The 12252-nt window shown below is 42.3% G+C and overlaps 1 protein-coding gene across 5 annotated transcripts in view; it reads right to left on the reverse strand.

Moving 5' to 3' along the window:
* Positions 1-12252, reverse strand: part of LOC142814731 (lachesin-like) — a 190208-nt gene that overhangs the window by 145441 nt on the left and 32515 nt on the right. The window lies entirely within an intron of this gene.

The raw sequence follows: 12252 nt of genomic DNA on the forward strand, positions 1-12252 counted from the left end.
TGACCTCCTCTCCAGGAAATTAAGAAGAAAAAAACTCCGGAAGCAAAGTGCATATAATATACTCGGGGCCGGCTGTGAGCGGCGAATAAAAGGTGAGTGGCTACGTTGTCGGACGTTATTAATCGCCTCTCGTAATGAATTCTTTGCGACGGATTCCATTGCGCGCTTTGTTCCTTGAACCCACTTTCTCCGCCACGCATTGCTGATGATTGCAGAGCCCTCTCCTCCCGAAATGCACTTCAGCGCCCCTTCCATGCAAGAGCGAATGTTTTCGCAGTTGTTTTTCTGTCCGCGACTGATATCCATAACAAACTGTTCTCTGAAACGTTAAGAGTGAATTCTTTCTTTCCTTCTTTTCTTCCTCTTTACAGTTCAGTAAACATGGCAGCCATGAAACCGCGAAAAAAAATAATGGCATGAGGAGCCTGCTGCAATACCCAAAGTCATTTTGTATAGTCACACCATGAGTTCAAGAAAGCTATTCATGGAACTGCGTAAGGTGTCGCTGCTTTCTGTGGCATCATAGCAAGAAAAGCGAATGAAAGAAAAAAAAAACATTTGGCAAAATAACTGCGCATGTGCCTGCATTTGCATTTGTTGTGCTTGTTGTATAGTCGGAATTTCATAATGCAGTTTATTACTTCAGCCCGGGTTCACCACGGTGGAGCAGTAGCGGCGGTGCTCGACGGCTGATCCGAATGTCACGAGTTAGACCCCATCTCTAGTGCTTGAATTTAAATTCAGGCGAAATGCTGAGACCCTTGTACAGTGTGTTGCGAGTGCCTGTTAGCGAACCCCGATGATCGCAATTTCAGGAGCCCTCCACCACGGCGTGCCACATAAGTGTATCATGGTTTTCGGACGTGAGACTGTAGACACTAATATTACTTCAACACAATACACAGTGATTTAATAGAGATTCCACAGCCCCGGGTTTTGCATTAATCTTGAATATCAAGTGTGTTCTAACCAAATCTGAAGCACACATTTTTTTTGCATAAGACCCAATAAATAATGTCGGTCATCTCGATTAGAATTGAATTATTGACCTCGCACTAAGCTATCTGGACACTGGGGCTACGAAGTAGTTGCGGCGAGTGCCTTTTGTAACCAGAGCTCGAACTTCCTAATGGACGACGTCACCCCGACTTCGTCAAAATCAGCACGCATTCTTTATGCGCGAATTCGTAGACAAATCCTGGCTCCAACGATCTTACTCAACACGCATTTATGGAGTTTTTGTTTGTTTCTTTGTTTTTAAGAAAGTAAAAAGCTGTCTTTAGCCAAGGCTTTTATCTCCGGTATCCATGACAACACTGTGCATCATGAACGGGTACGTTTAACAGGAATTGTTCAATCCCACAACTCAGAACTGGTCCACTAAAAATGAAATCGACAGTTCTTCCAGTAAACGGGTACGTACCACAAAAATCTGTGTGACGTGTCGGAAAACTATCACAAGCTCGTATATGTGCCACAGAAACTAGGTAAATCCTACTACGCATAACTGGCAAGGCTTGTCGAGTCGAGCGGCAGCATCTCTGTTAGCTAAGTGATTGCTTGATTTTTGGCTTCTCGTGTGTCTTGTTGCTTTCTTTTAACTGGTGCGTTGTTGCGGTCTTAGGAAGGTCAGGCAAGTCAGGCTATTCTGATGCCTTTCTCATCACCTGCTTAAGGGCACTCCCCTAGGCTGGCCTCACTACCGCTCAAGGATTGGCCGCTTGATTCCTTGTTACGCAGTGGAGACAACTACGTCCCTATGGCTCTGGTTCCTACCAATGGGGTTTACATTCCAATAAAAAATACAAAGGTGAATCAAGTGGACCTTGGCAAAGCCTCATCAAATTTCCAAAAGATCAGTTAGGTCCGCCAGTTCGGCCAAGGGGGTATCCTGTGCTGCTCTGCAGACTAGGATTGCGTCCGAGAACTTCTAAAGTGTTCAGAATTTGCTGCACAGCCGGTGAGCCCGTTTATTTCAGCTCATTCAGCATGCACGAAGGGCATAATCCGCGGGGTGAATACGAGTCTGGCACCTCAAGAAATTCTGGACTTATTTGCTGTAGCTGGGGCAGTTTCAGTGTATCAATGCCCCCGAATTACTGAGAACATGAAATTGCCTACCGAATCAGTTATAGTAACGTTTGTAAAAAAAAACTAGAGCGACAGAAGTTAAGGCGTGGCCACTAATCTTTGCAGAAACCATTACAGTGCTTGAAATGTTGGTGATTTGGCCACAGCATAAAAGGATGCCGATCAGTGCTAGATGTCATCTGTGCGGAAAGAGTCATGATAGCAGTGAGTGCAACTCTTCTGAACGGCAGTGCTGTTTGTGTAATAAAGCGCACCCTGCAGACTTGGTTGAATGTGCAGCAAAAGAGAGAAAACCGGGTGTTCCGGAAATCATAGACATCAGGCGTTGCTCTAGAAGAGAGGCGATCGCAGAAATGCATGAGAGATCGAAAGGTTACGCAGGCGTAACGTCCTGGCACACAGCTACCATGGATGCATCAATCACAAAGTCGAAAACGAAGACCATTGAAAAGTCAACTGAAAAGACAATAGAGCGTTTGGCGTCTACTTTTTTTTTGAAGCCTTGGTTACCATGGTAACTCCACAACTCAGTCAAATCATTGATATGTTACTGTGCAAATTCAGGATTCGCAAGATTTGTTGATTTCAAGAAGTACTGAGGAGGAAAATCTGACAGTTAATCATATATCTGTCTCTCCAAAAGCAGGTCCTTCTAAATATATAGTTCAGGCTGAGTCAGAACCCGTAACAGCTGATTCAGAGGACTTCACAGATATGGACACAGAATATCAAAAGATTCTGAAGCGTAAGAGATCTCCACCTTCAAAAAAGTATCCTCAGAACTCTAAACCAAAAAAAAAAAAAACCGGTCAGAGAAATAATTCTTTGAGTACCTATCAAAACATTATTTCTTGAAATAAAATATTCTGAATCAGGTAGTTTCTACTGCTGGTCTAGCATGAAAATAGCACTAAAATGTCTAGCACTAAAATTCTGCAGCAGAACTGCTGATCTATTTGGTCGTCAACTACAGATTTAAAATAAATTTTTTCGAAAATTTGTCATGACATATTTACTATTCAGGAAACCTGGCTTGCTAACGGTAAAATTTTTTACCTAAAATTTATCGGTTAATCTGATTGGATCGATTGATTGATATGTGGGGTTTAACGTCCCAAAAACACTATATGATTATGAGAGACGCCGTTGTGGAGGGCTCCGGAAATTTAGACCACCTGGGGTTCTATAACGTGCACCCAAATCTGAGCACACGGGCCTACAACATTTCCGCCTCCATCGGAAATGCAGCCGCCGCAGCCGGGATTCAAACCCGCGCCCTGCGGGTGATCTGACTGGATCGACCGAGTAGAGGTGGTGGTCTGGCTTTCCTAATATCCACAAAGTTTAGTCACAGTGCCAAGATATCGTATCAGTGCATGATTATGGATTGTGAAATTTCGGTGTTAGACATAACGCTCATCATGTTAGTTTTATGGAGAAAAGATATACTACTGTGTGGTGATTTCGAGTCACACCATGTGTTTTGGGGCTTCAGATCTGATGTATGTGGAAGACGGTGGTAGGAATGGATGCTTGATAAAAACGTTTCCTGCATGAACTTACATGCTGCTACATTTATTAGAGGTAACTCTAAATTGACTACAGATTTAAGAGTTTCCAGCTCCACTTTAAGCATATCTTCGTGGAATATCTTAGATTGTGCTACAAACAGTGACCACCTTACCATTGGTATTGAAATGAAGTTACCGAGGTTAAGTTTGGCAGGAAAAGTTGGCTCATTTGTAAATTATGTTGAATTACAAAAAGACTTAAAACCTACGTCAATTTCTCCCGAGGAAATGCAGGAAGACCTTAGGGCTATGAGCCTGTGTGCGGTGTTGAAATGGTCATTGAAAAATTCAACATTTACTATAATCTCGAACACAGCGCGATCTTTCAGCCCGTGGGGGAATGTGGAATGTGTCAGGGGGTATAGAAAGTGAAAAGCGGCTTCGAAAAAGCTGTTAATTAACCAATGCCGCAAAAATTGTTGTGTTTATAAATTCATGGCCCGCTGATTTCAAGCGTGCACTGCGCAAAGCAAAAGAAGACTATGATATGAATAAATTTACTTATCTGTCTAAGTCAGAAATAATAAAACGCTTTACGGCTTTTTGCGTGCGAGAAAAATGATTACAGACTCAGAAAGAATTGGTTCCGCCAATATGTCTCATCGTGAACTGTCTGATTACTTGTAAAATATTGCTAAAGGCTTGAAAACCGGGTTTCGAGAATACGCCAAAGCCCATGGTGAAATTAAGGGCGGTTGATGATTTCAAGGAGGTATCTTTAGCTGAACTGGCAGATGTTATAAAATACTTACCACCCGCTGCTCCTGAACTTGATGGGGTGACCTCTACAATGGTAAGTGTGCTATAAGAAATATTCCCTCATAAAATCCGTAGTATAGTTATTAAATATTCACTGAAAATTTCTTAGACTCCGACAGATTGGAAGCTTTACAAAATAATTCTGATACTAAAGAAACAAGTAATGGAATTTACTATATATAACATAAAGCCTATTTCATTAACAACTAACCTAGTAAAACTTGTAGAGAGAGTATATAATACACGTATAATGAATTATATCAATGAATATACAATAGTAAACCCCAGTCAAACTGGCTTTAGATTGGTATACTTCATTTGGGGTGCACATGTAAATTTGGTAAGTCGCATACAGCTGGCTCGGCATCGGCGCGAATACTCTGCACTATTCGCCCTAGACTTGGCTAAACCGTACGATAAAGTGGAGTATTTTATCCTAATCCGGCAGATGCAAGACTACTGCTTCCCAAAATATGTAACATCATGGATTACAGAGCTTGTAAAAGGCAGCTTTTTCTTGCTTCTTGGGTAGATGCTCTTCTAAAAGATATAAGCAGACACTAGGTGTACCTCGATCAGGGCTCAGTTTTATCACCTGTTTTATTCAATATATTGCTAAGTTCAATTCCAATTCATCGGGATATTCAAGTTTGCGTGTATGCCTGTATGATGATATTGCTTTCTTTGCAACAAACAGTGATCTGCACTCATTGTATCAGGCTTTACAGAATTACATGAACATGCTGGAAGCATGGCTTGACAATATTCATATGTCATTGAACTTCAAAAAAAGTGTGCTTCTGCCGTTATCTTTTAAGGATCATGTCAACATTTCTCTGATGTATCGTAACGAGCTCATTCCCCAGGTTGATTTTCTGAGATACCTAGGGATCGTATATAATAGAACGTTGAATTGGAGAAGCCCCTTAGACGAAGTTGGCTGTAAAGCGTCACGTGCCTTGTGGTGGTTACCAAAATTGGGAAACAAAAACAAGATTGCGAAAGAGTTCATTAATAATGTTTTACAAGAAGTATGTGAGGCCTATTATGGAATTCTGGGGGGTATTAGTTTCTGGCAGCGCAGCATATAAGACGAGACGTTTTTATTATTAGAAAGAGAAGCTTTGCGCTTGTGTCTTGGACTCCCCAAATTTATTGCAAATATTGTTTTGTATGTGGAAGCGCGCCTTCCACCTTTGTTAACTTGGTTTCAAATACCTACAGTTCAAACTTTCTTAAAAATATACAATTCGCCTCTGAGACAAGCGTCTCACATTTTAATAATACTACACTCCCATCAGATTAGGTTAGCCCAAGCGCTGCTAGAACCACTGAATGTAAATATCTATCATATTACCTCAACAAGTATGCCTAATTCAGAACTTGAAATCTAATTTGATGATATTTTCCCCTCTAATGCGAAATAAATGCCCCTTCGATATTTAAATTATTATCATTTAAAGATTACTTGACTCATCTGTCCATAAAAAACATTATTACGACGGATGCATCTGTATTAAACAAAAAGGCTGGAGTAGGCATCTTCTGTACTTCTCTCGACTGGTCTTTTTCAGTTCGATTACCAGGTTATACGCCTATACTCATTGCTGAATTGTTTGCTATAATTCTAGCACTTCGTAAACTTCCTGCAAGCGAATGAGAGGCATTCACACTTATCGATTCTCTCTTAGTATGTACTGCACTCTCTGCCGCAAAAAAATTACCATTAATGAGTATGCTTGGTAGTTTATTACCAGCAAACCTAAAAAATTTTACTTGCTATGGGTGCTTGGCCACTACGGGATTTATTATGGCCATTAAAGAATGAGATCGCAGACTCGTTAGCCAAAGCATCTTTAGGCTCTTAACTATTTTACCTTATTTCGCTTATATAACAGCACTGAGATATATAAATGCTTGTTTGCACAAGTAAATAGACGAATTATTGTTGCACAAAGGCAGAGACCTTGTATATCTAAGATTTTGCTGGAACAAACAGTGGTGCGTATCTAGGCAGTTATAAGTTACAATCACCAGATTACGATGCAAAATTTGTACCTGAATTATTACTTACATAAAACTGGACTCACAACATCTCCATTTTGCCTCTTTTGCAAAGAATAAGAAACAATAGATCATTCTTTTTAATTCTGAAACCAATACTTTTATCAAAAAAAAGATACCTGGTCGAACCAATTGAGAGACTAAGTTTAAAAATAAACGTGGCAGTAATTTTATCCTTTGGAGGGGTTATATTAGGTTATTGCCCCAGGAAGGTTCGCTCTGCTGCGTGTGAGTACATTATAGTGTAACAAAAAGGTTACCTTTTAGTCTATTGTTACTAATATTTTCAGCTCCGAGATTATCTGAATGCCTGACCACTAGCTCGTGTAGCATTTTCATATATTTTTACGATTTGTTTTTGCTTTATAATGAAATTCCATTTAATCATTTAAAATGCATAACTAACTTGGGGATCCTGCCGCCCGGTTCTTGGCCGATCCCCCTTTGTGGGCGAATGCCAGCAAAGCAAAAGGCTCATCATCATTATCATTATCATCATCATCATCAGATAGCCCACCGAACGGCATGCACCTCACCGTAGTGACACCCCTGGCACGAGATACTTTGGAGTTATAAATAGCGGTAGATATGCTACCACCACAAAGCCCGAGGAAAAGTGTTCAATGAAGAGCAGTGATACAAGATATCTGAAAGACTTGCAGGTCATAGAAGTGTGGTAGTCTGATGAAAGAAAGAGCACTAGCTTTGCTGTTTCAGTGGTGTCCGCTAAGCGGATCGAGTCAGTTTTTCTTCTTTATTATTTATTTTTAATAAAGGCCACAGCTTGCACGATTGAATGGTCAATATTTCTGCGCAGAAAATGCCATCACAACAGATTTTCAGGAAATGTTTCTCACGTATACCTATCCTGCATTCACGTATCCCGAAATAGCATGCCACTTCAACATTCCCTCCTCCCTTTGTTACCATTTCCGGAGTCAAAACAGTAACTGCCGTTCAATATCGCTGTCGGTTCCATTCCAACAAGCCCCATCAAACCGCGAGTAAAACGGCAAGTTGAGCAAGTTGGTTACGTTCATCATACTTGGTTTGAACGGGCGGGACAAATACCTCAAGAAAGCTTATCTTGTCTTATGTATCGTTTCTCAACAATCTAACGCTTCAAAGTGATATTTGGAAACACAAATACTGTTGCCCTGCTTCAATTCGTTGAAGGTAACGTGCATCCCATATTACCTCTATTACGTATTATGTATTATGACATCTATTATTTATTTCTGAATATATCATTCTAAGCGAACTTGGTAAATACCGAGCAATTGCGCTACCTATTGGCAGTGCCTAACTGGTGTCATTTCTGCACACTGCTATCACAGAATACAGATTTTCCTGCTCTTCTTCTGGTTGCTGCCACATTATTGGTTCCACTATAGCTAGCCTCTAACTGAAAAGCAACTCTTGGTTCAAAAGGCATACGTACATGCAGCAGTGAACTACGATAATGAACAACCATGAGAGATTCAGTTTGGGTCAGTGCATTAGTGCAATGCAATTACTAATATAGAGAGATTAACCAGGCCAATAGCCTAGTTAGCTACTACACAAAAATGTTATGTGCACTTCATAGTGACTCAGTTTGGGGTTCTGTCGTTGTCTTCAAGCAAACAGCTGAGAACTCTATGCTTACGTTGGTTCGTTTGCTATATAATGCGTTAGGTGAAACAGTTGAAGGGTCTACAAAGACCTCGTTAGTAACGTCCCTTTTTACTAATAATATTAGTTGTCGCAGTTTAACGTTCTAAAACCATGACATGGGTACGAGAGACGTCATAGTAAAGGGTTCTGGGAATTTCGACCGCCTGGTGTTCCTTAACGTGACAACCATGGCACGTTATACGGGTCTACGATTTTGCCTTCATCAAAATACGACCGCCGTGGAGGATTGAACCCTACATCAGCAGCCAAGCACCGTAACTAACCAACGCACCACCGTGGTCGACCTCCATTTACTAATACGAAGTCTGCTAGTACATTACCGGAAATGGCTCATTATTCATTAAAACCGCACGTCCCACAAACGTATGCATGGGCAGCCTTTCCAGCCTATAAACTTTTAGACACACAGCATGACTGTTTTAGGGGTGAAACTCCTTATAATCGAGGCTTGTCCGTTAGCGTTGGCGTTGTGCGCCGTAGCCGCCACCGACGATGATGCTGACTACGATGACGATTGATTGATTAATATGTGGGGTTTAACGTCCCAGAACCACCGTATGTGATTATGAGACACGCCGTAGTGGAGGACTCCGGAAATTTCGACCACCTGGGGTTCTTTAACGTGCACCAAAACCTGAGAACACGGGCCTACAGCATTTCCGCCTCCATCTGAAATGCAGCCACGCAGCCGGGATTCAATCCCACGACCTGCGGGTCAGCAGCCGAGTACCTTAGCCACTAAATCCACCCCAGCGGGGTGATGATGAAGAACAAGCGCGTTCCAGATCACACGACCTCTTTCTGCCATCACAGCCCAACACATGCAAGGTACCCACTATACGCCACGACGATGATGATGATGATGATGATCATGGACAACTGGCTAGTTCAATATATGACGTCTTGATGTGCTCTATGATGCATTTTGTCTGACTGGAAACAACCAACAATCGCTAGGGAAACTTGCCCTGACCTCATTTTTGCCATTTTCAAGCTATGTCCGATACTACAAAGCAGTAAATGAACGTAAAACGAAACTCACGACTCAACACAACAGTACAGGTATGACCAATGAACATTGCATATAACTGTACATCACAAGGCACTCAGCTAACTACGTAAGTGGTAAATGTCACGGCTGATTCACGGTAACACTGCTTCGCCCACTGCTTCTCTCGCTCATTCCACTGCTTCACCTACTAATCATTATTCACTGTGGATATGCCATCTTTTTTTTTTTTACTCCTCGAAGGGCAACTGACTAATAGTCCGCGTCAAGATGCAATAGTTCCGGGAAAAACAGGCGATGGGCAAGCGGACAGCTCTCGTACTCACTGTACTTGCCTCGTTTGTATGCTTATCAGCAGACGCGTGAGGGCAGCTTCGCGAATGCGACGCCTCTTTAGCCAGTGAAAAAAGAAACAAAAAAGAACCTGTTGCTACGCTTATCACGCGCTCGCAACCTCGGCCATTCCGACGTGCATTGAAACCCCACTGTGTGCTAGAACTTCTATAAACAGACCATCGTTGGCAGCGTGGATTAGCGTGTCAGTCCCGAAAGCTTTTCACGTTAACTTGACGGACGCGAGCTTATCGCAGTTGCTTTTGCCACCTCGCTTTACGGTTGTTTACTAGACCAGACCGGATAGCTCTGCTACAGTGATGAAAGGCGCTCGTATACGAGGACCTATTGGTTCATTTGGTCATCCCTGTTTACTGTAACTGTCCTGGTTGCGTTTCAGAAAAAACGCATGCAGGGTGCAGTTGTGTAGTTAACTAGTGAATCATTGGCCACTTTATGAGATAAGTAGTTAATGCTACGCCCATAATTTGAAACATAAATGTGGTTTCTGGTATCGTAAGTTAGACAGGGAGGTGGTCGAAATAGAGAAGAGGAAATAGACATGGCCGGGCGTGTAGCGCGTAGACAGGATAACCGCTGGTCATTAAGGGTAACTAACTAAATTCCCAGAGAAGCCAAGCGGGTTATGGGGAAACAAAAGGTCAGGTGGGCCGATGAGATAAAAAAATTTGCGGGTATAAATAGGCAGCAGCAAGCACAGCACCGGGATAACTGGCGGAAAATGGGAGAGGCCTTTGTCCTGCAGTGGACATAGTCACGCTGATGATGATGACGTTAGACAGATTGAGGAAAGCTAGTTGTATTTGTAAAATAAGACAACGTGCTACGTTATGCTGCACCCGCTACAGTGGTTTCCCAGTTATGATGCTCGATCGTTGACTCAAAGATTGCGGGATTCGATCCCGGCCGTGTTTTAAATAGAGGTGAAAATGCTTGAGGCTCGTGTACTTAGATGTAGCTGCACGTTAAGTGCAAATTAGGTGTGCGCCCACATAATATTATTGCTTAGAGACGTTAAACACCAACAATGATTAATATAACAATCGGCCATTTTTTTCTCTAGAATTCCTGCTACAGCGTGGTCTGCGTCGCTGGTCGGCCCACAATAGACTAAATTGGCATTTGTGCCATCATTGTTACAAGCTTGTGTGAGCGCATTTGACTAAGTGGCGCAGTCCCACAAGCGTAAGTTGATATACCACCCATATTTTTCCTCCGCTTTATTCCTTTTTTTTTTCATTTCACCAACGTAGGGTCACCAACCTGGCACCCTTACGATCAACGTTCATACCTTATGCTTTCCTGTGTCCATTATTTACTTGGCTCTAGCACTAAGTTTGTTTTCACAGAGGTTGCTCTATTTATCGAGCCTAAGCATTCGCTCTCATTGGCTAGTGGCGAAAAAAATTCGGGACTTTTTATTTGTATAGCATACATTTCCCGCATTTCAGGTGACCAGCACGTCTGCTATACGGATGAACTTTTCAGAAGTGTTGCACATTAGGCGCTAGGCTGCCGTGTGTGCAGTTGTCATCACTTGGTGTTATGCAGGCAAAGGTACATATACCTGCAGCGTACTGAGCGCGCGCTTCTGGCAACGATAAATCTTGTTTTTTTGTGACTTGATGTGGAAATTAGCTGGTCTTTTTCGTCATGTTCTTTGAGCGCCCTAATGATATCAATTCGGGCAAAACCTCATACTCCATAGCCAGCTGTAGCATATTGAAAGCAAACTCGTGCCTTAGAAATACCTTCCTCTTATTCATCGAGAACCTTGGTAATAATATTAGGTGCGGGTAATACTGCTATGACCAAATAAACACGATAACACAAACCGCTTATAAAAATTGAAAGATGAATCGACCGATAAAGAGAGGAGTAAGGAAGAAAAAACAGAAGTAAACAAAACGAAAAAAATGGAAAATGACGTCAGGAAAAAAAGATGAGAAGAAAGAAAGAGGAAACAAACAAACTAGAAAAGCTGCCCATCTCTGCACTGTCTGCAAGCTTGGCATCATTATGACGAAGCTGCCTTTTTTTACGTTTTTTGGGGACCACCTTATTGTTTATAAAATTTTCGGACAGCGCAGATACCCGGTAAACGTTCGCTATGATATATAAATGCTTTTTTATGCCGGCGCAATATGATCGTGCCTATGTGTTTGCGACGCACGCTATATACGAACATTAAATGCGTGTGTTTGTCGCTTTAATGTCTCATCATCCAACTCAGTGTATGTACAGTGGGATTTTGTTTTATGAAAGGGAACACGGGAGCGCGTAGCCTGCGCGCTCCGGCGGCTGCTGTCAGCGCGTTCAAGCGGGAGTGAAAGCAACCACAGCTTCTTTTCGCGTCATCTCTTGGCGAGCAAAACATAGATAAGGAACCAGCAGCAAGATTGCTACCCATCCCCCTTCACGGTGATTATCGGCCTCCTGCGTTATTGCCTTCAACAGGGAAAGGATTCCGGTCTTTCCGCTGCTTACATATAAGCAATGAATTGTTGTTTCGCTCGCCGAGAGATGACGCGTAAAGAGGCTGTGGTTGCTCTCGCTCCTGCTTGGGCGCGCTGCCAGCAGCCTACGGAGTGCGCAGGCCATACGCTACCGTGTTCCCTATCTTAAAAATAGACACTGTATATTATTTCAAGAAAATAAATACATAGAGTTCACTGACGAGCACATGGCGCCTAAAGACTAGGCTGTCTCAGTAAGAGTGTACATTAC

The sequence above is a fragment of the Rhipicephalus microplus genome, chromosome 1 (assembly GCF_043290135.1).
Source record: "Rhipicephalus microplus isolate Deutch F79 chromosome 1, USDA_Rmic, whole genome shotgun sequence".
In the NCBI taxonomy this organism is placed as follows: domain Eukaryota; kingdom Metazoa; phylum Arthropoda; class Arachnida; order Ixodida; family Ixodidae; genus Rhipicephalus; species Rhipicephalus microplus.